General features: G+C 42.7%; 1 protein-coding gene across 1 annotated transcript in view; it reads left to right on the top strand.

Moving 5' to 3' along the window:
• The first annotated feature begins 1,188 nt into the window (after nucleotides 1-1,188).
• FAM126A (family with sequence similarity 126 member A) overlaps nucleotides 1,189-20,888 on the top strand; it is a 98,919-nt gene continuing 79,219 nt past the window's right edge. Inside the window, exons 1-3 of the mRNA XM_045006426.1 lie at nucleotides 1,189-1,299; nucleotides 7,550-7,606; nucleotides 17,570-17,649. The gene's annotated coding sequence lies outside the window, so the exon portion shown is untranslated. The remainder of the gene's footprint in view (nucleotides 1,300-7,549; nucleotides 7,607-17,569; nucleotides 17,650-20,888) is intronic.

The following is a 20,888-nucleotide window of genomic DNA, read 5'->3' on the forward strand; positions in this document are numbered from 1 at the left end:
CTGTTCATGCTACGACACCAATGTGCCTGAACGCTGACTGAAAGTTGAAATTAACACATTTCAGGCCTATTGGTCGTTAGTGGGTTTTTTAATTCATGGAAATTTTCCATCCTTTTTTGAGCTCCAAATCTGAGATAATTTTTTTTATCTTAAGATTTTGTTTTTGCCAAGTTGTATCCTAAAATGAAAGCATCAATCCTTAAAGTGGATCAAGCTCTTTCTTCCTGAAATTTCATTACGATAATATTTTGTCTGAGTAAGAAATGTTTCCTGAACCTGTGGTGAATGAAATCAGGGAGTGTAGAGCTAATTGGTTATTGTTAATAATTTATGTTACAATTTAAGTGTACATGGTTCACATTGTTGGTAGCAAGTGTACTTGCCCTGATTTAAATGCACAACCAAAAGTCAGAGACCTAGGCAAAACAGAACATATAGGAATGGGTGTGTGGCCACTACAGTTGCTATACTACATAGTCTAGCTAGCTTTAAGAATGGTTATTAAAGGAGGAGCTGGTATGTATTGTACAGATATAGAACCTGGCAGTTCAGCACAGGATACTCGGTGGTTTGGATCCCATCTTGTGGTTTGGGCCTAGCTCTGATTAAGAGTGAGGCTAAAATGGATTTGCTTCTATTAGTTCCCCTGCAATCTATGCCTTAAGGTTGTCAAGGCCTCTAATGTTTATGGGCTCCATCATGGGAAGTGCTGAACCGCTGCTGCAAGATGCTGAGCCCCTCCACTCCCCTCCTCTACAGCAGCCATCCAGGCAGCTCAGTAGCTCACAGGATCAAGTTCCCGTGTCACTGTCAAGGCACCAGGCCCCGGTGTCCTGAGAGAACAGAGCAGCTGCACGAGCAGGAGGACGGGAAGGACACTCTCACCGCCCCTGACCCCAGAACACTAGGGGCTGAATGGACCCTCTGTTGTCAATCAGATGTCGAGAGGTCTGGAAACCACGCCCACAGCCTGTATCCCCGCCCACACACCCCACCCCGTCCCTCTTCTCCCCCCTCCCCCCCGAACAGGACAGATCCAACCAGTGGAAAAAGGAGGGAGGAGCCCGTTCTAAATCCCACCCTCTGTGCCATCCCATAGGCTAGCGTGACGGCTCGTCGCCCCACCATTGGCTGACGCCGCAACCAGGCAAGGACAGGCTGGGCGGGGTCGGCCCCTCACTTTCCCCCCTCGCCGCCAGGCAGCCCCCGAGGCTAGTAACTCAGTGAGCGGAGGAGAGGTGGCGTCTCGGGGTGAGGGAGCGGCGGACTCCGGAGCGGCGGCGCCGCTGGGCGGGAGGGGTGAGTCTGACTAGCGGCTGTTCGGGCTGAGGGAACTTTTCTTGGCGGGGCTGGGAGACTTTGGCCGTTGGGACTGTTAGAACCGCCGGGTAACGGCAGCTTGGGGAGGTCCCGGGTCCGAGAGCTGTCAGGCGCTCCCTGCAGCGGAGTCCCCCCTCGTCCCCCGCCGCCGCCGCCGCCGCGCCTGGGGTGTCCCTGCCCGACGGGCTTCAGAGTGCGGGTGCCCGGTGCTGCTGCTGCCCCGGCATGGCCCTGGGCGGGGGCGCCCTGACCCGAGGCGGCGGGGGCGCTGCCCCGGCTCCAAGCCGGCAGCAGGGGTCAGTCTGCGGAGCTGCCGAGCCCGGCTGGCCTGGGTCATCACAGCGGCGAGGACTGACCCGAACCCGATCGCTCGTGCCGGCCTTGGGGCCGCGTGTTCCCGGCGCCCTCGCAGCGAGACGAGAGAGGGTCTCAGGCTCTGCCCCAAGGCGTTTGCCGCGCGCCTGGCGCTGGCGGGGCTGGGAGCGCTGCCCCCGCGAGGTGCCCGCACAGCGCCCCGACAGGCAGCCAGGGACCCCCTCCGCTCGCGCTTGACAGACGGGAAAGCGGAGGCACAGGCAGCCTAAGCCACTTGCCCCTCGTCTCATAAGGAGTCTGGCGCAGCGGCCTGCGCGTGTTTCTCTTTAGGAGCGGGCTTGTGGGGTGTGTGTGTGTTGCCTTGGGGCACTTTGGTTATCGGCACTGGTGACTCTGATCTCTTGTTCACATCTTCACAGGTTGAGAATCCTCGAGTCTCTTGGTCTCCTTTCACACAGAGGTGGGGTCATGGGGAAGACCAGAGAGATAGGGGATGGTCTTGCTGAGACTGCTTATTAATAAATAGCTGTACATATCCATCTGGCTTCACAAAACGTAGAAAAGACAGCTTGTGCCTTGAAGGGCTTGCAGTCTGCTACAGACAAGACAAAGACTGTTGCTATTTATCTCTTCTATTATACTAGGATGAGTGTTTCAAATGTCACTCGTGATGTGCTGTTACTTGTAGTATTTCTGCTTCTTATGCTCAGTTATTAGTCTCTACTTCCTCTGTCACTTCTGTTTGTGTTTTTGTTTAAGCATCTGCAATTATAACTTTTTATGGAAAGATTTAAAAACCAATCTGGTGCTGTGCTAGTTACATTAATGAAAGCAGATTAATTTTCACTAATCTTTCTAGCGCATTTCCTCTTCTGCATTGATTTCAGTCCACTCAGGCAGGTATGTGAAGGTAGCAGAAAGAGCTGTAGTTGGTGGCTGGGTTTGCTTCTATGCAGATTTCCTTATCCAGTTGCTTGCACATTAAATTCAGGTAACTTACATTTTGTGCTGTGTGTACTTAACATTTTTTGAAAGGCAGAGATCAATGTCAGTAGACTTTTTTTAAAGTCTCTAACCCTGGAAACCATTGCACTTGTCTCTCTTCTCATCTAATTTTATCTCTGCCTTGAAAAGCCTTTGGAAGGATTTTCCATTCAGAAGTGTCAGATGGCTGACTGTTATATTTTCACATATTTGGAGGGTTTGTGTGACTTCTCCGATTTGATACTAACTTTCACAATTTAGATTGTTCATAATGAAATCAGTGTTTTGGGAGTTTGTCCTTTGAGAAGATGGAAATAGATGAGTAAAAGATGCAGGTGCCTGTTGAATGGCTACTTTTGAGTAGCCTTGATAGCTGCAAGTTCAGACTTCAAAATAGGTACAAACAAATTGTATGTCAAAGAATATTTGTGAAGCAGACTGTTGTAACATTGGTAGTTATTTTAGTGAGATCTGACAAACATTTTTATTATAAAACAGTATGGTGGAAACTGACCCCTCTGGAAGTTTTTTCTTTTTACATATTAGTGGTCTATTTTTGGGGTGCAAGCTGATTTTAACAAATGAATACATTTGGAATATGCTTTAGTCCAGTGGTTCTCAACCTATTTACCATTGTGGGCCGCATATGCAGCTCTGTGTTTTGTGGGTCACATCCATACAATATAGATACTATCTGTATGGAACTGAGAGTGTCATGTGGGCCACACCTCTGTGCCAAGTGGGCTGCGGGTTGAGAACCACTGCTTTAGTCCACTCTTCATAGAATATCTTTCCTCTAACATATCAGGTTTAATTCTCTATTGTTGTTTTGCAAGAGTAATCTTTCTTCAGTTTTGTTGCTATGACGGTGGGGAATACCACTATAAAGCTTGGTTTAATTTCCAGGGCGTTTTAATTCCTAAGATGACATTTTATTAACAGTAAAATACTTTAAGTGTAATTTGAGGGACAGTTTCTTTGTCTTAATTTCTTTGGCATACTTTCCTTCATTGTAAGAAAACACAGCATAAATCTTTCTTCCAAAATGAAGATTTTATTTTGTGCGTGGTACCAAAAATACCAGTCACAAGATAAGTTTTTTAACAAAACTAATGGCAATTTTGATCTATAGTGTTTTGTTGGCTGTATTTCTAAGTGTAGTAGTTCTTTTGATTTCAGTATTGAAGTGCATTTTAATAATCAAACTAAACTGTTAAAGGAATATCTTTTTCTCCTGTATTAAGCTTTCACTGGTGGTGGTGGTATATTTCTGGTCTGCCTGTTGGCTCCCCTCCCCCATTTCTTTTGTTTCTATCAAGAGATTGTGCCACAGGAAGATGGACAAATAATCAGGAACAGCTGGATACTTACTCCCTTAAGCCCCAACCTTGCAAAGACTTTTAAAGACATGTTTAACTTTACTAACAGTGTATAAAGTTAAGCAACCCATGTGCTTAAGTTGTTGTAAGATCAGGGACTTAGATGGCATCTTGTTTGTACTGTGATTAACATAATGGGACTGGCCAAAACCCATGATTGGGGGCACTTCTCATTGCTACTGCAATACAAATTATTAATAATAGAACTGTTTTTCTTTGTGTATAGAATTGAACAACATTGTTGTGATATGTGCATGCCTTGGACATGTTCCTTTCAGGCAGGTGGTAACAGACGCTTATGCCTCTGTCTGGTCATTTGTGTGTTGTATGTTGTCTGTCTCACAACAAAATGTTGTTTGGATACTGAGCCAGGTGCCAGTCGAAAGGTTGCAAAATCTGTAAGAGAATCTACAGGAAGAAACAAAACAATAGAGGGGTGGGGAGTGGCAGCCTGCTTATGAATGAAGTCAAAGGATGGGATTTGTATATATTGGGAGACAAGCTGACAGCGTGCCTGCCTTGTGAAAGGAGAATCACAGCCTAGCCTGTCTATAAAATGCTGCAAGACCTTTGGGTGAGCATTACTCTACTCTACAAGACACCAAAGTATCTAGTTAGTTAAGTCTAGGTTCTAGAATGTGTGTTAGGATTTTTTAATATGTAAACATTTGTTTTCAATCCTACTACTTGCTATTACTTGAATCTTTGTGCTGTGTTAAATAAACTTATACTTGATTTCAATATAAATGTATCAGAGTGTTGTGTGTTAAGTGGAGAGATAACCTGAAGTGGAACTGGTAAGTTGGGGTGTACTGTTTCTTTAGAAGCAAGAAATTGGTTAATACTATGAGTGTTCAGTGGAACAGAGGCTGGACACTGCGCATCTCCTTCGAGGGTTGGAGTGTGCCTATTGCTAACCTGTAGAGTAACTGGAGCTGGTGAGGCCTAGAGAGGAGTGCTTGTGTTGCCTGTGGCCATTGGATTTGGGGATATGACCCACGGAAGGCACAAAGCTTCCTTATGCTAAGGGCATGTGGTAGTGAGGTGCCTCACAACCTTGGGTACCCTGGGAAGTATCACAGTTGTCTACTAAAAATCACACTTTAATTCAGTAGCTTGTCAAGAACATTCAGCACTGGTCTGAAACCTATAGGAGTGTCCATGCTAGGAAAAAAACATATTTTTATAATGTTGGCTAATAGGTTAGGAGAGAGCTTAGTGTTTTCCTTCACCTGCTAACACATGTTAAAATTTCAGCTGTGTTGCCCACACTATTAGGGAGAGGAAGTGGGGGCAAAAAACGTAACTAGTTTCGAGACTGACCTTGATAAGTTTATGGAGAGGATCTTATAATCAGACTGCCTACAATGGCATATAACTGATCTGCAATTGCTAGTAGCAAATATCTCCAGTGGCCAGTGATGGAACAATAGAGAGGGATCTGAGTTACTACAGACAATTTTTCCCAGGTGTCTGACTGCTGGGTCTTGCTCATGTGCTCACTGTGTAACTGATCACCATATTTGGGCTCGGGAAGGAATTTCCCCATAGTCAGATTACGTATATAAGAACGGCTATACTGGATCAGACCAAAGGTCCATCTTGCCCAGTATCATGTCTTCCGACAGTGGCCAATGCCAGGTGCCCTAGAGGGAATGAACAGAACAGGTAATCAAGTGATCCATCCCCTGTTGCCTATTCCCAGCTTCTGGCAAAGAGAGGCTAAGGACACCATCCCTGCCTATCCTGGCTAATAGCCATTGATGGACCTATCCTCTCCATTTATCTAGTTCTTTTTTGAACCCTGTTACAGTCCTGTTATAGATTGGCAGAGACCCTTGGAGTTTTTCATCTTCCTCTGCAGCCATGGTCACTTGCAGGTTTAAACTAGTGTAACTTGAAGTCTTTAAATCATGATTTGAGGATTTCGATAACTCAGCCAGAAGTTATTGGTCTATTACAGGAGTGGGTGGGTGAGGTTCTGTGGCCTGCAATGTGCGAGGGCTCAGATTGGATGATTATGATGGTCTCTTCTGGCCTTAAAGTCTGAGTCCATGAGTCTCACCAACAGAAGTTGGTCCAATAAAAGATGTCTCTCTAATGTCCTGGGACTGACATGGCTATAACAACATTGTCTGCACTATGATTTTACTTTTGTACTAGGCCTGATCTACTCCTAAACTTAAGTGAATTCTTCCATCAACCTAGCTACTGACTCTGAGAGATGGATTACCTACATCAACGGGAAAAAATGCCATAAATTGCAGGAAGCATCTACATTAGAGCACTGTAGCTATGCAGCTGTAGGTGCTGTAGTGTAGACATGGTAGTTAACCCATGGTAAAAATGCATCTTTTTTCCTAGTTAAGATGAGGCCTAAATGTATAGAATATATTTACTAATTATGCCTCCCATAATAGCAGATGCATAGTTTTGAGGAATTTGCATGAATTATAACAGGAAAAACAGTAATTTTAAAGCAGAGCTTTTCCATAAAAGTTAAGGTATTGGGAGCATACTTGAGCTTTTAAAATGAAATCTAAATTTTTAATTGAGACTTGAATGTTAAAATTGCTGGATGTATTAAGTACACTAGAACTCAGGCACCTATCAGGATTACACTAGACACTCTACAAAAACATGAAGACACTGCTATTGGCCCTAACAATTTACAATTTAATTTAATTGATCAGCTGACCATCATTAATCGATTGATCTTTATTCAAGACAGCACCCACTGGAGTCAATGTGGAATTTTGTCAGTCTCAGGACCACAAGATTGGGCCCAAAACATGTTTATGTGCTGTGGGAGTTTATGCAGGTAATATGTGAATCACTGTGCACTGGAAGGAGTATAATTCAGAGATTGGCATTAGTTGTCAAGCACTCCATCTTCCAGAAGTAATATGCATAAAGTTTAAATAAGATATTCTCAAATGGTATCATGGTACTTCATATTGATACAGTCATCTAAATCTTTATACTGTACATGCTGCTTCTAGCATTTTATTGGAATCTAGAAGGCAGGGTCCAAATTATAATTGTTTCTATTTTTACCCCTTAAATTTGGAAAACTGGCTCAACCAATGAGCATAAAGTAATTCACAATGATTTAAGTGATGCTATATAAAAGACTATTTCCAATATACGATGAGGATGTGGGTGAAAAGCAAATTTGACTTGATTCTCCCGGTGCTGTGTATTGGAAAATTATTTCTTAACATATTGTAATCTGATACTGTCTCAACTGCTCAGCTAAATTGTGGTTTTTGACTTGTTAATGCCATTGCACTTGTTTATGATGGTGTCCACAGGCTATAATTAAAATCAGGGCTCCCTTGTGCTCAGTGATGTACAAACATAGGTAAAAGACTTGAACTGTTTTAAGCAGGGACTGCCAAAATAATCAAGATGTAACTGGTGACTCTAGACCAGCATTGTAGAATGACAGTGATTGGGTTTTTTAAACGTCATAATCCACTGTTTCTGCCTTAATTTATATAATGTCAGAGAGACTCTTTTTAAAGTTTTACATACTTTTTTTTCCCTAGGCAAGGATGTGGAGACAGGTGTAAAGCCATTTTTAAGACTTCAGTAAAGGGCAACAGGTATGTACTAGCTGTTTGTGGGCAAATTAACTTAAATGTTTATCAGTATAAACAACGTAGTCTGGACTTCAGTGACATTAAAATTTAAGCTCTGTATTTTACCTGCTTTTTTTCCCCCTTCTTCCAAGATCTTTGTATGGAATTTTCTTTGTATGCAACTTTGTTTTTGTATAGTGTGTGTGCGTAGTGTTCTCTTGTATGGGTGATTGGAGTCCGTCTTTTCCTTGGTGGCCTGATTTAGTGAAATTGGCACAACTTTTGTGTGTAGACTGTCTTACTTTAGAAATATTAGGGATGTCATCTCTGGTCTTTCCTGGTTTTGCTGGAGTGAGGCCTCCCTCTGCGAAAGGCTCTTATGGAGGTTTATTGTGAGTTGTCACCTGAATTGAAGGAGTGTAGTGCTGAATCATATAAAAACCTCCTTTCAACAGGTATTGGAACTAAAGAGACATTGACAAACTATCCCCAAATAGCATTTTGTAACTGTCTAAGAATTCCTTGCTTCTCAAATGCTTCAATTTCTCGCGATGTCATTATTTGGCTGGGTTTCAGAGTGGCTAATGTTCCAGTTGACCATAGCATTACAGTGTGAACAAGATTTAAATTACTTTTATTTTGAATTAGAAAGTGGAGGAGCATTCTCCCCCCAACCCCATCCCTTTAGGCTTTCTTTATACATAATAAACAAGTGAGAGGGCATAAGGTCAATTTCTCCCATTTGATCACATTTAATAAACTCACCGTCAATTTGGACTGGATCAGCTGCCTCTGTTCAAGCGGATGTGTCCTAATGGGACAAATATGAAGCTTTCTGTTTAGGGTTTTCTGACTTGAAGTGATGCAGTTGGCATGGGGAGGGAAATCTGTTCTTAAAATCAGTTTTATCTAATCTGACACCACAAGCACTGAAATTCCATAATAATCATTTGGCTATTGCATATTGTCGTTATAGGGCAGAGTTAAAACTGCTATGATGCTTTAATTATGCATACTATAACATGTTTTGAAATTCCTTTGTTTAACTTCAACTATGAATTTCCTGGCTTTTATAATGCTTGGTTTTGAGATAATTGCAACGTCCCCTGTAATGCATTTTACCCTAAAGTATTGCTATATGCTCTCAATTTTAATTCCATCTTAATCTAGTTTTTTTAACTAGGATTAGTAACAGGCAATTTCATGGTATCAGTAAAATGAAAAGACTTATTTATGGAAGTTAGTCTTCATTGTATAGTCACTTGTAAAGCTACTGTAAGCAACCTTATGGGCATCTCTTACACTATTCCATTTGATGTCTTTGTTGACAAGCCAAGGTATGATTAAAAATTGCACACAAGGGCAAATCTTCAACTGGTATCAAGTGTCATAGCTTCATTGATGTCAGTAGAGCTATGACAACTTACACCAGCTGAGGCTCTGCTCCATCTGATGGAGTTTCACTAGTATCCAGCTAGAACTAGCTGCTGGCTGATACCTTGTCACAAGGTGACATTAGCCCTTTAAGAGGGAAGAGACCTGTGTACTTGTGACTGGTCAGAGGACCCCTTGTTAGGCTTAAAGGAAGGGCCTTGAGAGAGGCGAATTAGAAGGTCAGAGCTGTCTAAGACCTGGAAAGTTGGAGTCAGGCATCAGAGGTGCAGGAGAGAGCAGCCTGAGACTCTGAGACAGGAAGCAGCAAGAAAGGTGTTCCTTAGGACTGAACTTCAGGAGATCCAGTAGAGAGAACTTGAACAAAGTTGTTGGTAGGAACTGATCAAAGCTGGGGATGCTTGATGAGCAGAAGGCTTGGGCAGTGGCCCCTAGGAAAAAGGGGACGATCCAGCTTGGACAAGGGAAGGCAACCAGAATGAAAAAGTGTATTGTGTAAGGGTGGATCCCCTGAGTAGGATTAGGACTCCCAGACGAAGAGGCCTGGAGAAAGTGAACACTGCAAGAGAGGGAGCCCTCAGGGCAAAGAACTGAGTGAATGGGTGTGGGAAGCTTGGTTGCTATCAGGCAGGGAGGTCTGGAGAGGGGACCTCTGAATCAGGGGCCAAAGGAACTGAGAGAGTGCTGCTATTGACTTTTGAGTGGGTGACTTGCTGCTGATCTCTCTGGAGAGGGGAATGGGAAATCCTGCTGAGGGTTTGTTGAAAATGGTTTTGCTCCGAAGTTTTTGGGGAAGTACTACAATGGTGCATGTGAATAAATTAAGCCCAGAGGTGGGCTTAGTCTGTCATTCAGTGTCTGATAATAGTGTTCCTTTGCATGGGCCATAGAAAGGGGAAGCCAAAGCAGGCATGCTTGTGCTGCAGCCTTCTGAAGAGGGATGCCCCAGGTGGGGCTGCCCTATGACACACCTTTATTCTTGTAAAAGGTGCCATTTGGATATATGGTTAGAAGTGGTCAGCGTCAGTTTTACATTTTATCTGACTCCACTTGGATCAATGTTACCTTTTATTACCATACTGGGGCACTGTTTATGCTCATTTGGAAAGAAGACTCACCCACAGAATTGGCAACAGCACTTCTGCAGCATCTAGATTTTTCTTGGAAGTCTTCCACCTAAACAAGGTTACACCTAGACAAAGTTTATCTAATGAATTCTGATGTGATCACTGCCCAAGATAATCTGACTACTGGCATTTAGGCGAGTGGCAGACACCACCGATTTGGTCAACTTAATGTACCCTCTCTGTGCACACATCATTTGAAAGCCTATTAAGTCTACTTTACAGCTCTACATCATACTTGATCTTAAAGTGATGCCATTACTGTAGAAACAGGGATAAACAGTGACCCCATCAAGATGTTAAAATGACTACTTTGAAATATTTGCATTCATTGCTGTTAGTCATTAAACAATGTATTCTCTCAAAACATAAAACTGGATTTCTTCATGATTTCAAAGCAATGCAATAACAATCTAAAGGGTAAAGCAAAATATAACAATACATTTGTACAGGTATAATTGAAATGTAATTGCACTGGTGACACTTGTAGTCAACATCATTATCATAGTCTTGTTCGTCATTATGATCTCTGCCCAGAATGTGTGGGTTACCACAGTCTTCATTGTGTTGGCGTGTACCCAGTTCTGCGCAAGGAGGATTGTTCTGACTATAGACACTTGATTGTGAGCAACCCTTAATGGTTCAGGCACCAAGTCTTATAGAAGCTCAGATGCCATCGGTCCTTTGAATAGAGGAAATAGTTCATCATTCACGTTTTTCATCTGTATTGTAATGGTGATTCAATACCTGGTTTACCTATGTGTGAAGACATCCAAATCTTCGTTTGCCAAGATGAGCTTTCAATATGCGCGTCAAAACTGTCCTCATGTGGTGGAAGTTTTGCCACTGACTTAGCCTTTTTGATGGCTAGATTAGCGTGCAAGCAACTTGGGTCTCTGGGTCCCCTTTTTCTTTCTTGCTCTGGTCATACAGCACTGGTACCGTCTTCTTTGCTGCAGAAATTGCAGCTTGTCCATCACTCTCTACCAATTTGGCAAGGTTTCTGAGTGGTAAGTTCTCTTTGACAGCATTAAACATTGTTTTCCCAATACCAAATAGGGATGACAGTCACATTCTGTTAATGCATGTACAGCTGGAAGCATTTTGCAGAAATCATGTTTCATGTCTGAAGCGACACTTATCAGTTGCGCTGGGAATGGTGCCTGTTTCAATCCACATGTTATCTGTGTGTGCCATTTTTGGAAAGTAGTGAACAGCAAGGACCAAACATTTGTACCAGGTGATCTAACTACTATAGTTTCTTTGACAGCAAGAGGCCCAAAAACACATTGGCATAGATAAGATGCAGAAGCTTCTTTGTGTCTACTTCTTCTTGAGTATTGTACAAGTCTTAGGCTTATTCAGAACCTCTCCTGGTAATGGACTTTGCTGTTTTGCCACTAGAAAAGTCTCCAACAAGGAGAAGTGTTTGTGTTGGGTGTTTTTCTACACTTGCTGCATTTTGAACCATGCATTCAGAGGTATTATAGAAGTAAGTGCTTGTTAGATGCTACCTTTAGCAACATTTGCCATGGAGACACAGGCACTGGTGTTCACCAATCACTTGACATATCTTGCATTCAGCCTTAATGCTGCCTGGCGCTGTCTTGCAGTTTTCACAGAGTTACTGTTGTCATACCTGTCTCATACTTTGATTACGGAATTAGCTTTGTCAAATCCTTTTAGGACCTGCTTTGAGTACTCAGCAGCCAACTCATCAAATGTGAGGAATTAAGTCTCCAGTCATCATTTGTATAACTGCCATGGCATCTCTGATGTACACTGTGGTTTCTTTGTTGCATGCTGGTAGCTCATGGATTATTTCAGCTTGAGCTTCCAGCTAATACGCTAATTCAGCCTTGTCTATTCTTCTTATTGATCCATCAGCATGGAAGAGGGACATAGGCACAAATCCTGTTGGGTAACTGAGAACAGTTGCCTTTGAAGCATCTTTTTTACATCTCGCTAAGGATAGGGCTCTGCAGAAAACAATTTCTGGACCGATAGCTTCTGTGGCTGTCTTCTGTGAAGTCTTCTTGGCTGTGTCAGCAGATGTTTTAATGCCAGATTTTTTTGACGACTGAGGAAGCGGTCTTCCCCATCAGAATCAAGGGCACCTCTTGCAAATCTCTTCATTTTTGTTTTTCACTAAATCTGCTATTTTCAGTTGAGACTCTTGTACATCTGATGTCGCATGCAGTCCAGTAAATATGTTGATAAGAACCTCTGGCTGTGACTCGGGGTGAGATGAATTTGTCATATTGTTGATGATGTGGTTGGTAAGAGCAGTAATGTGCATTTCATCCTTCTTCTGTGCAGAGGCAAGGACTTGTTTGTGAACTTTGTCTTCATTACTACTTGGGCCATTTCTTTCTTTCATAGCTTTTGAATATTCATAATATGAAGCTGTGTATTGTCATCTTTGACACTAATACTGACCTGTGCATAAGAGTCACTGAATTAAAAACCTAATTTTAGAATATTTCAAAGGCTAGTACTGCAGGCATGGGCAATTACAGATTAAAATGTTCTACCAGGCAGACTACATTCTACATTTTGTATGTACAACAGCTTATAAATCAGGCCTGCACAACTTGTAAAGCGGCGAGGGCCATATTACTCCAAAGAAAACAGCTGAGGGCTGAACCCCGCCCCCCCCCCAGCGCTGCCGAAACACACACACCCCCAGCGCCACCTGCCCCGCGGAAACAAACCCTCCTTCCCCAGCGCCGCCCCGCCGAAACAGTGGTATCGAACCTTGGTAATATGTTATAGTGAGGCCCTAAGGTAGTATAATTAAGGTAAAAGAAAAAATTCTTTCTTTTTGCTAGAAGTAGAATAAGATCTCCCCCCGCTACTTTGTAATCAATTGCCCTGTTGAATGAATGAGGTGTGACTGAGGAAGGCGTGGAAGGCAGGCACCTCCAGACAGTTGCAACCCTTGGAGAGGGGTTGGGAGCCAGACCAGATCAGTAGAACAGGTCAGCCACCGACTCGTATCTCGCCTCCTCAGCCCTCCTCCCCCACCGCCAGCTCACCTGCCCCCTGCCAATACCCGCCCGCTTGCCTCAGACCCCCACTCTCCTGGCTCACATACTCACTCCCCCACCACTGCCCGTCCTCTCGCTTCCTCAGCCTTCCACCCCCCTGGCCAGTGATGAGCTGCCAAAATCTTAACAACTGGTTCCCTCCTCACTCCACAAGGGTGTCGTGGCCCGCCCCTGCTCCCCGGGACTCCTGCCCCATCCAACCCCCCGTGTTCCTTGACACCCTCCCTGGGATCCCTGCCCCATCCAATCACCCCTTCTCCCTGTCCCCTGACTGCTGGGCTTGAGCGCAAAGCCGCCGCACTGCTTCTCTGCCCTCCCAGGCTTCAGGCGCAAACAGCTGATTCGCGGGAAGCGGTGGGGAGAGGGAGAAGCGGGGCGGAGTGTTCAGGAAAGGAGGCGGAAGCTGAGTGGCGGTGAGCTGAGGCCAGCCGCCGGCTCACCTGCCCCCTCGCCACTGCCCGCCTCCTCAGCCCCCCCTCACCCGCCTACTCACCCGCCCCGTGGGCCGCGGGCCGTATGTTGTGCAGGCCTGTTATAAATGGAAGAGCATTATATTAAGAATTCATATACATTTGTATCTACCCATTATGCAGAACAAACTATGGGCACGTAGTCTACTACTGTTGCATAACCTTCAACATGAGACTGATCTGGTCAGCAAATTTCAACTGAAAATATAGAAAATTATTAGTCTCATGAGATACTTTGACAATTAAGAATGTGACGTGAAAACACTTCATATTAGTGTATCGCAAAATGTTGATATTTGCCATTTTTGCCACATGCTAAACAGCATAATTTCTGGAAAAAATACTTGCCCATGCAAACCAATAAAAATCTTTTAATACATTGTCATTTTGGTAGCATTCACCAATAAATGACACATTATGGTGTTGAAATTAATTTAAACAGTAAAAACTGTAGTCATAGCCATGCAGTATTTCTGGAACTGTGCAAAAAATGACACTTTCTCATTTTGGGGACCATTGTTTCACCTACCCTACAGGCTTATAGCTCCATTTGACGGCCCCACATCAGACCTGATCAAAACGTACATAAAATTAAACTTTCAAATGAGATATATATATATATATATATATATATATATATATATATATATATATATATATATATATATATATATATATAATATATATATATATATATATATATATATATATATATATATATATATATATATATATATATATATATATATATATATATATATATCCACACAATGTGGGTATGTGTTAGGGTGTGCACATTAAACTCCAGAAATATGACCCTTTTTGGAGAATTGCCTCATGTTTAACTGGCCTGGTTGTGTGAGTGACTTAAAAAAAACAAAAAACCCCAAAAACAAAAACTTAAGCATCTATTGTGCAACATTAAAAACCAGTGAAATATTCTGGATATACTCTGTCAATTACAATAAACTTTCATTTCATGTCATGTTAATGTCCTGGATGCTGCTCTACTAGAACAGAATTTTTTTCTTGCATTTTTTTAAAATCTGCTGTGCAGTATCTGCCCTAATTAGAATTGCAGTCAGAACCAAAGACATAAAAATAGTAGGCATTCTTAAAGTCTGGTAAAGTTGCTGTGTTTTAGTTTTGGTCTTTTACAGGCATTTCTTCGCATTCATCACCATGTTAACTAACATGCACTTGATTGCCTGAGGCATTGCAACTGGAAAGAGTGACCAAAAATAATGTGTCTTGGATTGCAAATGAATTTTACAAGGAAGCAAGTGTTAACATCTAGGATACAGCCTATTGTAGTCGTCATAGTAGTGGCAAAGAATAGATTAATTTCTGTTTGTATGCTTCACCATGCCTAATGATGGGTTCTGTTTCAGTGACTTTCTATGCAGGTTATATGTTACTATAAGATTACTGGCAGTAGAATAGGTTGTTTGTCAAGTTAGTGACCTGTCCATGACTTTTACTATATACCCCTAACTAAAACTTCGGCAGGGGGGCCATGGCTGCTCAGGGTGGGGCGGTCCAAGGGGGTCATGGGTTCTCAGGGTGGAGGAGGCAGGTGCTGTTTGGGGAGGGGGGAAGTGGGCAGGCAGGCAGGGCTGGCAGAGTCTCTACCCGTCTCCGCGTGTCCCTGCAGCTCCTAGGCGGTGGAGGGGCCGGGGGCTCTGTGTGCTGCTCCCGCCACAAGTGCTGGCTGCACAGCTCCCATTGGCTGGGAACCGCAGCGCATGGAGCCACCTGGCCCCTCTGCCTAGGAGCTGCAGTGGGAGCCGAGGAGCCCACTCACCCTGAGGTAAGCACTGTCTGAGACCTTAACTGCTAGCCCTGAGCTAGTAGCAGCAGCTGCAGAAGTCAGAGGTCATGGACAGTCACGGAATCCATGACCTCCGTGACAGACTTGCAGCCTTACTTATAGTAACAGTCTATCAAAGGCAGAGCCCCCAAGGTAGCATGTGAAAAGTAGAAAATCTTTTAATCCTATTACATTTTATGGATTGAGATGGTGGATGAAGGCACGAATGGGAACTAAATGGTCACTGTTGTGGAGGACAGGACCTAGCGAGAGGAAGATTGAAGTTGGTTATCTCTCAGGAAGACATTTTCCTCCCTATTTGACCCCCTGAAAAAATGCTTCATGGAAAGCATGGCAGAGAAATTAAAACAAAAGTAATATTGGCTGAACAGCAAAACAGCATTTTTGTATATTCTTACTAGCTTCCTTTGTTTTTTGTGGACATTTATTCTGCATAAGAGGTAAGGTGGCTTTTTTCTTTAAAACTAGAAATTAACCTTTTAATTAAAACAGCACAGTATGGTTTGAAGCAGTGCACAATACTAATTAATTCACTTCAATGCTAAAACCATGCTGTCTCTTAGAGCTTCCTGTTGTTTGCACTGGATAAATGTTTGTGCTTCACCAAGGCATTAACTTCATCCTGATGATGGATTGTCCATAAAAAACAGCTTCACCTTGTAAAAAATTAATAGTGGCATTTAGGATTATTACACAAAACAGGAAGCCTTTAGGGAATCTTACAGCAAGTCCCATTTTAACACAAAACCACTTAATTACTTTTATTTCAAAATACGGAAAGTAGAAACTATAATTTCCCTACGGGAGAATTTCACTTACAGCAGTAGTATAAAATCCCTTAAACCTAACAAGTATTCTGTAATTAATTTATTTTAAAAATTTGCACTTTTAAAATAACTTAAAGCCATTTAGAGTAACACAAACAGTTGAGAGTTAAATGAAACTCTAACTCCTATGTCAGAGTAATGCAAAAAAACCCATTTTCTTCATTTTGACTTCATCTGTTTTCAGTTTCAAAAGAGAACTGGTAGAGTAGTATTTGGCATTCAAAACTTTAAAAGTTAGCTTAGCTTTTTAGTTTTAAACTGACCTAATAAAACATGGTTTTGAAATACTTCCAATATAAGGAAACTGTTGGAGCATTTCCAATTTTAATTCTATTTTAATATGAAAATTCTCTCTTCTGGACATGTGGAGCGGAAAGGAGATTTGAATTATTGAAGAGCTACAGATATTTTCAAACATCAGTGAATCTCAGAAGCACAATAGTTATGCTTTATTAATATAGACATTGGGCAGTGGAAGTGTCTCTTGTAAAAGTAGTTTTTGTTTTGTTTTTTATATACAAACGAGAACTTTTCTAGTAACTACTTCTTAGTAACCCTTTCTTCCTAGTGGTAATTTAACAGAAAGCCACAATACAGTAAACATCAAGAGAGAAAATGGGTCATATGATTAGGTTGCAACATCAAACATTCTGAGCTGGGATTAGAGGTTTGAGGGGGAGAGGATGTGAGGTAGAGAAATAGATAGTGGGTCATCCTTCCAGTCTTACTTAAGCACAAGACTGAAAGTTGGGCACTTCACCAGTTCTTACAGTAATTTGGGAGTACACGCTAGTGATGAGATAATTTAGAATCTCCTTTACCATTTAGGTGTAGCAACTCATTTTTGACTGAGTAGTTTCCTCTGATGATGATAAAGGTCATTATAAGATATGCTATCTGCTATCTTCCTTGGAGTAGGCATTTAGATACAGATAACATACCTTACAGACTGTACAAGTCTGAGAAGGAATTTGTTATTCCCAAAATGTCCTTTCAGTGGACATTGTAAATACAATTAACTTTTTTTTAAACCAAACTATTTTAATATTTTGGAACATAGCTTGCATTGTCTGAAGTCCAGAGAAATTTTTGGTGACTCGTGTTTCTTTGTGGCCTATACAAAAAAAGGAAAACAACTGTCTTGTAAAAATATTGCCAATGTTCTTTTAGTATGGGAACACTACTGTTACATCCAGTGTCCTTCAGAGGTTGTTAAGACAACTTAAAAAATCTGAAAAGCTTTTTGTGCGCCAAGGTCCGAGTTCAAGGTACTGTTTCTTCTGTTTGCAACAGATAACAGTATCCCTTTGAACCACATGGGGAGCAGCATTTATCAACTATACAGGGATTCTTTTTCCTGCAACTTAGCTCTTGTAAGTAGAGTATTTTCTTAGCTATTTTAGTTTAAAATATGTTTAACTCAAGCCTACATATTCATTTTATTCATACATAAAAAATATTTATACAGCACTAACAGTGTTTATAAATGAAAGATGGTCTAGAACTTATCTTGTATTGACAGAGGTATGGAGAGCATTCACAGTTCATCTGTGTTTGTGAAGCTGTGTCCAAGGAAGTTAAGTAGAGAAATTTATGCTTGTCTCCCCTTCACTTAATTGAACCATTGTAGAGCCTCCTGAATGTGGTAACAAAAATAGTGTATGAACTTAGAAGCAGCACAGGATTCAGATACCTTTTGATTTCACATGAAGAAGGAACCTCAGAAGGTAAAATGGAGTGCACATTTAACCTTTTTTTAGTGGTATGGTGTAATGTATAAATGTTAAATTCAGACATTGGGGGGGGAAAGTATTTAAATGAAACTGGATCAGTTCTTATTACTGTCTTGCTGTTTCCCTTTACCTCTACTTTAGATGCAGGCTGAATTTAGCTTCTACCTCACAAACTACTAACACTAGCTATTTTTATACCCTTTGGTTGGAATTAATTTCTGCTCTTAGAAACCAATAATTTCTATTGTCTATCTTTAGCAGTCAAGCTAGCCTCTGAATCAAACTGGGGAATATGGACAAGATGTTAATTAGGTGATAACTCTATAAAGTACCAGTTTTTGCCACTCTTAACTCTTTTTAAGGAGTTGCACTGAAATTAATATGATTGAGGAGTAAGGTACTATTCGGTGTGAGTGAGGCCCTGTCTACAGTAGTGAACTTACAGCGGCACAGCTGTCCTGATGCAGCTGTGCCACTCGCTCGTGTAGCTACTCTGTGCCAGTGAAAGAGCTCTCCCATTGACAGAATAAAACCACCTCCACAAGCGGCGGTAGCTATGTTGGCAGGAGAAGCTCTCCTGCTGATATAGCGCTTATCACACCAGTGCTTCTACTGGTGTAACTTATGTCGCTCATGGGGGTGTTCTTTTCAGTTATTAAAGGAAAAACAAGACAAGCTAGAAAATGGAATATGGCTAACTTACACATGCTTTTGAATCTAAAAAGGCTTCCTGTTCTAGCAAACTTTACCAATAGCATAATTTTTATAATGTGAATATTCCTGAAAGGTTCACTGAACTGTCATAGACTTTGTGATGACTGCATTACAGACTGCTAGAAGGTGACAACTTTCCTTCATCCTCTTGTGTAAAAGTGTATCTGACTTGTCCAAATAAAAAAGATGAGCTCTTTTAGAGCGAGTAGTAATTAATGCAACTTCAGGTTGCAAGGTATGTATTTATATAATTTCTTTTTTAAAGGGTTGAGGGAGAGCTCCTATGTACTCCCTAAAGTGAGCAGGGTTTCCTTTGTACCTCAGGAACTTTTTGTAAAATACATGAATGTTAAATCCAGCTTCAAGTTCCTATAGTCCAGATAGCAATTTACCACTCTCTTGTGCCACTAGAGGGATTTTATTTCCTGTCCTCAAGAGTTGGTGTTTTATGCCTCAGAGTATGTCTACACTACGAAATTAGGTCAATTTTTTTAGAAATCGATTTGATATAGTCGATTGTGTGTGTCCCCACTTAAGACCATTAAGTCAGCAGGGTGCATCCACAGTACCAAGGCTAGCATCGGCTTTTGAAGCGTTGCATTGTGGGTAGCTATCCCAAAGTTCCTGCAGTCTCCGTGGCCCGTTGGAATTCTGGGATGAGCTCCCAATACCTGATGTGGTTCTGGGTACATGTCGTCAGGCCCTCCTCTTCCCCCCATGAAAGCAACTGCAAAAAATTGTTTCTCGCCTTTTTTCCTGGGTTACCCGTGCATATGACATACCACGACAAGCATGGAGCCCGCTCAGCTCAGTCACTGTACGTCTCCTGGGTGCTGCTGGCAGATGTGGTACTGCAGTGCTACACAGCAGCAGCTCCTTGCCTTTGCAAGTTAGTGAAGATGGTTAGCAGCCGTACCATCTGCTTCTGTCTCCTGGTTCCTCCTGGCCGGCCTCGGTGAGGTTGGTCGGGGGCACCTGGACATAAATGGGAGTGACTCCAGGTCATTCCCTTCTTTAAGTTTCGTCTAATGGAGATTCAGTCCTGCCTGGAAAATCAGGCAATCCTACCAAAGAACCAGAGAGGCAAACAGCCGCTCCGGGTCAGAGCCCCAGACATCCCGCTTCTATGATAAGCTGCATGCTATTCTAGGGGGTGCCCCTACAACTACCCCACCTGTTGCTTTCCTACTCCCCCACCCCTCCTGGGCTACCTTGGCAGTTATCCCCCCATTTGTGTGATGAATTAATAAAGAATGCATGAATTTGAAACAATGACTTTTTATTGCCTCTGCAAGCTGAGATCAAAGGGCGGGAGGATGGTTGGCTTACAGGGAAGTAGAGTGAACCAAGGGGGTGGATTTTCATCAAGGAGAAACAAACAGAACTTTCACACCATAGCCTGGCCAGTTGTGAAACTGGTTTTCAAAGTTTCTTTGATGCGCAGTGTGCCCTGCTGCACTCTTCTAACCGCCCTGGTGTCTGGCTGCGCATAATCAGTAGCCAGACGATTTTTGCCTCAACCTCCCACCCCGCCATAAACGTCTTCCCCCTTACTCTCACAGATAGGGGTGGGGGAGGAGGGAAGCCCAGGGGTGGGGTGGTTGTAGGGGTGGGGAAAATGGTTTCTTCTGCTTGCCTGCTGTGCGCTATCTTCAACCTCCTCCTCATCTTCCTCTTCCCCAAAATTCTCATCCCTGTTGCGTGAGAATCCATTGACGGAGTCCACGCACAGGGCTGGAGTGGTTGTAGGGGCACCCCCTAGAATGGCATGCAGCTCATCATAGAAGCAGCATGTCTGGGGCTCTGCCCCGGAGCGGCCATTTGCCTCTCTGGTTTTTTGGTAGGCTTGCCTCAGCTCCCTAAGTTTCATGTGGCACTGCTGCGGATCCCTGTTATAGCCTCTGTCCTTCATGCCCTTGGAGATTTTTTCAAATGTTTTGGCATTTCATCTTTTAGAACAGAGTTCTGATAGCACAGATTCGTCTCCCCATACAGTGATCAGATCCAGTAGCTCCCATTTGGTCCATGCTGGAGCTCTTTTGCGATTCTGGGACTCCATGGTCACCTGTGCTGATCAGCTTGCCACGGTGGCCAAACAAGAAATGAAATTCAAAAGTTCACGGGGCTTTTCCTAGCTACCTGGCTAGTGCATCTGAGTTGAGAGC

The sequence above is a fragment of the Mauremys mutica genome, chromosome 2, assembly GCF_020497125.1.
Source record: "Mauremys mutica isolate MM-2020 ecotype Southern chromosome 2, ASM2049712v1, whole genome shotgun sequence".
Lineage (NCBI taxonomy): Eukaryota > Metazoa > Chordata > Testudines > Geoemydidae > Mauremys > Mauremys mutica.